The 5,054-nt window shown below is 59.6% G+C and overlaps 1 long non-coding RNA gene across 1 annotated transcript; it reads right to left on the reverse strand.

Annotated features, from left to right (window-relative positions):
• Positions 1-2,032: 2,032 nt before the first annotated feature.
• Positions 2,033-3,337, reverse strand: LOC115527648. The gene is made up of 2 exons (XR_004344242.1): positions 2,840-3,337; positions 2,033-2,733 (listed from the first exon to the last, which is right to left on the reverse strand). It is a non-coding gene; the product is annotated as an uncharacterized LOC115527648 (long non-coding RNA).
• Positions 3,338-5,054: the final 1,717 nt, after the last annotated feature.

The raw sequence follows: 5,054 nt of genomic DNA on the forward strand, positions 1-5,054 counted from the left end.
CTCTCTCTCTCTCTCTCTCTCTCTCTCAAAATTAATAAAAAACTTAAAAAAAAAAAGAAAGCACCAGTCCCCTGCACAGTGAGGGAAAGTCAGGACCTGGCACCCACGGGGTCAGCAGCAGGGCCGTGACCTCACGCGCCGCCTGGGCACCAGCAAGTAGCCGTCGTTCCTCCGAAGGAAGGAAAGGAGCTGGCGCATCCCGTCTGCTGCCCGCGGGCCCTCACAGCCTGGTCTGCAGCATGGTGTGGCCGAGCTGGGCACTGGGCGAGCCAGGCAGCAAAGAAAACCCTGGACGCGGGCCGTGGGCCGGGGTGGCACGCATCCAATGTCTTGGCAACAACAAACTGGAACTGAATTTCCAGTCCTTACGGTCCTGGAGGTGTCGTGCTTGGTATTCTTTTTACCGACACTTAAAGGCAGATAACTTCCGGCCGGGCAGGGCTCAGCTGGGCTCTCACACGGTGGGACAGAGAAGGCCTGGAAAAGCCACAGGGGGCCGTTAACAGCCACACGAGCCCACAGAGCAGTGGGCGTCAGGGTCAGGTTGGGGTCAGATGGCAGAGAGCTGTGGGCGTCTGGGCATCCGGGTGCCCTGGGCACAGGGTTGCCCGCACGTCCCCCTCAGGCCTTGGGGGCTGAGTTTATCCCAGAAAACTCAGGAATTTTGACGACGCTCCTGTGCACACATTCATACAAACGGCCCATTAAACAGAAAACGAAGGCCCGCAGGCTGTCCCTCGGGGACCCCGGGACGGTGGCTCTACCCTGACCGGAAATGACTCACAGGAGCCCTGGCCCAGACCCCGGGCGCCCTTCCCCCCGCCGGCTGTCCCTGCCCTGATCCTGTGCTGCCCGACCGCATCCCACGGGCCGAATCTTGGGACTGGGGCGTCTCCAGGCCAGTCTCTGTCCCCCGGCTCAGCCGCGGCCCCGGAGTTGGGCGCGGGTGATTCTGGCGCACAGCACGCAGTGTGTAGGCGTGTCGTGGCATCGGAGGCCCTGGGGTAGGCTTGTGTCATAAAGCTTGTCGCTTTTACTTCTTTAAAATCTGGCCCCAACGCTCTGGACAACGGGTCTTAGAACCCTCAACGGGTGCAGTGGGAAAACGCACACAGTGCAGAAGCCACGCGGCTCCCGTGCTGCTGGTGCTGACACCCAGCGCGGTTTGACCAGGGCATCTCGGGCGAGCGGGAGCCCCCGCGGAGTACAAGGCCACTGTCACTTCCACACGTCACGTGATGCCCCCACGCTCCGCACTTGTCTCCCCACGGGCACCGCACCTGCTACTTATCTCATCCCGCATGACCCCTGGGGCGGTGCTGGCTTCGTCCCCGCTTTATAGGCGTGGAAACTGAGGCACGGAGAGCCGGAGACTCCCCCAGGGTTGCTCAGCTAGGCGGCAGAGCGACCTCAGCCCCGGCAGTCTGACTCCATGGCGAACGGTCAGCACCGCCGGGTCTGAGATCGGAAGTGAGATGAAGGTTCTTCCCATAACGAGCTTGTAAATGCGGACTAGAATACGGTGAACAAAACTCCCCAAATCTCAGAGGCTCGCGGCCGAGGCCGACGGAGCTGAGTGGCAGCTGGGGCTTCCCAGTGTGCCCGGAAGGACGTGTGGCCGCCGTTCACACGTGGTTGGCCAAAGCAGGTCAGGGGGCCACAGAGGGGGAGTGTCCGGGACCGCTGGGGGACAGCTGTCTGTCTGTCCGTCCATCTCATCTGTCTTTGTCTGCTCATCCCATCCACACACGCACACGCACACCCAGCAACACCCATCCGCACACACACCCCCATCCACACGTGCACACACGCACATCCCTTCTGTGCACATCACACACACACACACACACACACACACACACACTCACACGAGTGCACGCACATATGCACACAGGCTTCTCATTTCTTCACAGTTGCAGATTCATTGGACCTTAGCCCGTCCGCAGTCTGGCAGTCACCACAGCAATTCACTGTTGACTAGTCAGGACACCTCTGTGGCGGCATCACTAAAATAAACTAAGAAACCTGGTCGTTCGCCTCACTTAATTGACATCTTTTTGAGAGGAGTTAAGAAGGCGGAGAAGTAGGGGGACTGGGGTGTTCCTCCTCTCAAACGCGGCTGTATCGAGGTCAGATTACTTAGAACACCCAGGAAATCGATCGGTGGATCGGCAGAATGATGTCCACAGTTGGAAGGAGACAGCCTGGCAGGATTGAGGCACGTGTATGTGATTTGGGGAGATAAGCTGGCACAGCCACGGAGTGGAGGGACCAGCAGAGAGAGGGGCTGTGAAAGGGAAGCTTCCAGTTAGCACAAGAGGAAGCCTCTCTGGACTACGGAATGGGGAGCATGAAATACAGAGAGTGTGGGTTCTTTTTGTAATCAGCCTTTGGAGCGGAAACTCAGAGGCTTTGAAAGTGCTTAACTTTCTCCAGAGCAGAGCCGTGGCCCCGCGCGTCTGCGGAGGAGGGAGCCGGCCCCAGAGTGCATAGCAAGGGATAGTGATCTCTGGAGCACACTGGGAGAGAACTTCCTAGAGCGCTTTGGGAAGAGGGGTTATTGCTTCCCGAGGACAGAAGACCTCCCCCCGCCCCTCACCGCCTCCTCGTCGAGCCCGACCCGCGGGAGCGCCAGGATAGAGGCGTGTTCCTCACAGCACGTCAGTCCGAGAGCTGCCGACGGTGGGAAGCACCGTCCTCCCCGAGAAAGCCACTCATTCATTGCTCATTACCCTGCAAGGGGTCCGAAAGGAAGGGGGTCAAAAACATCAGGATAGTAGATCTGCTCAAGGAAAACAGGCAATTAAATAAAAGGAAAGCCCTATGAAGCTCTACTCACTAAATCACGTGCTGCATTTCCATTTTTCTATATGGCGAGAAGTGAAATAGAGATGGTCATTTGTAACTGTGGGGCAGACAATTACCTCCTCAGCGTACGTCTTAATAAGCAAGCACACGGGGCTCACCGTGGCCACGCCGACATTATACACATCGGGTTCCCGGGCTGTCATGAGCGTTTCTCCGTTCACCTTTTGTTGAAAGACGCTTATCAAGTAGCTGGAGAATCTAGGGCACAGGCGTTGCACATCCGGAAGCCACGGTCGTTGGGGAAGCAGGGACAAGGACCCTTGGGGACCACAAGTGGGGCAGGTTACCACGTGGTCTTGATCTCATGGGGTCTTGTGAGCAGGTGTCCCGGCAGCGGGAGCTCAGGGAGGGCTTCCCGCGGGAGGCGGTGCCACGGTGGGGCCGGTGAGGGTGGCAGTGCTTTCCGAAGCACAGCCCGAGGGTGTCGGTAGAATCGACGTAATCCCCGCTGTCGTCAGTGAACCTTGAACTGGAACAACACAGCGTGTTCTGCGTGGCCCTGGTGCCCTCTGCCCTCCTCGGCTCAGTGTCCCCCACCCCACCGTCCCGGCCACAGGAAGGAGGAGTCCGGGCCCAGGCCATAAGCCCTCCTCATCCCTCCAGGGACACCCCGGCCCCTGGCATTGGCCTGGCAGTGGCGGGGGGGGGGGGGAGTCCCGATTTGCCAATTTCTGTCACGTAGGAACTTCCACCAAGGCCGATGGCAAGCTGCCAAGGGAAAACGAGATACAAAAGTCCCGAAAATTCACAATGCCCCCCGTTACCTGCCCCCCGGTATGAGCCACCGTGAGCTGGTGTGGACTAAGTCCAGTTCACCACCGCTGCCAGACCTCCTGCGTCTCTGCACAGCCCTGCCCTCTCTCCGACACCCATGAAGAGTCCCTGTCCGCGGGGGTCTGGCTCCGCTCCCGGGGTCTGACTCCACCCCCTGGGCCGGTCCTTCAGCCTGGTCTGTCCCGAGGCCCTGACAAGTTGAAGGGCTGCACAGCCGGTCAGGCTGTGACCCCCTACCCTTTCGTTCCGCAGAGGCTGACTGGAGCGGGACTTGGGGCCAGGCCTGCTCTGGGAGGGGGCACAGCCCCTGGACCCTGGAGGCAGGTGGCAGAGGCCAGCGGGAGACCCTCGTCCGAGAAGGTGGGCTTGGGGGGGGTCTGGTGGCAAGAAGGCCAGAGCGAGCACCCAGGACAGCGTCCGCGGAGGGTGTGCCAGCCCCCGGGAGTAGAGCTCCCCTCCTCTGACCCTCGGCCTGACGTTTAAGGGTTTCGGTAGCATTAAAAAAGAACACCAACGGTTCTTGCATAAATGGTGGAGAATTGGATGTAATCGGATAAAGATGCTTTTGAAAATGTGTTTATTCAACCGACGACACAATCTGGGCAGGGTGCCATCCGCTCCGTCTGCCTTGGGGACACAGTGTGGGAGTGGCTGGGCTGGAGAAACGAATCATCAGCAGCTAGGGGGCGTATACACCCACTCGTCTCAGGAGTGGGGAATGGAGGTGACCGTGGGGCTTTGCTCCCTCCAGGGACCCCGGAGGGGCCCCCCAGCCCTTCCAGCCTCCTCTGCCTTAGGTGTGCCTCACTGTGGACACAACAGCCTCTGCCTGGGCCTCGACCGCCTTCTTTTCTTCTCCGCCGCCAGTCCCCCTCTGCCTCTCTCTTGGGGCCACTCGTCACTGGACTTGGGGCCCCCTAATTCCTCAATCACACCTTTAAAAAACCTGTTGCCAAGCAAGGTCATTTTCCCAGAGGCCCGGTATGGGTGAGGACTTTTCAGGAGACGCCTTTTAACCCACCACTCTGTGCCGTAAATATATTCTGCCGTCATAAAAGGAAGAAAACATCAAACGCAGCATGACGCCTCACGGTGAGGACTCCAGTTTCCAGCCTCTGGAAAGCTCCCTCTGGCCTCCTGTCACGTCCACCGGTGATGCAGAATCGACGGGGCAGGTGCCGTCACGGCACACACGGGCCTGCCGGTGGGTCCGAGGAAGCAGCGAGGCCCCTGCAGCTGCCCAGCTTGGTGCCCGTCACCCAGAGCAGCCTGCAGAGCCGCTGCGTGCCGTCCTCTGGCCGCCGGCCGTGACACCCTGCTCTGAGTGAGCGTGATTGATCCCAACAGGGGACGTGCTGTGAAGTCTCAGAAACGCTAGACAGAGAAGTCATACTCGGGAACAGGCGGCTTTC

The sequence above is a fragment of the Lynx canadensis genome, chromosome D2, assembly GCF_007474595.2.
Source record: "Lynx canadensis isolate LIC74 chromosome D2, mLynCan4.pri.v2, whole genome shotgun sequence".
Classification (NCBI taxonomy): Eukaryota; Metazoa; Chordata; class Mammalia; order Carnivora; family Felidae; genus Lynx; species Lynx canadensis.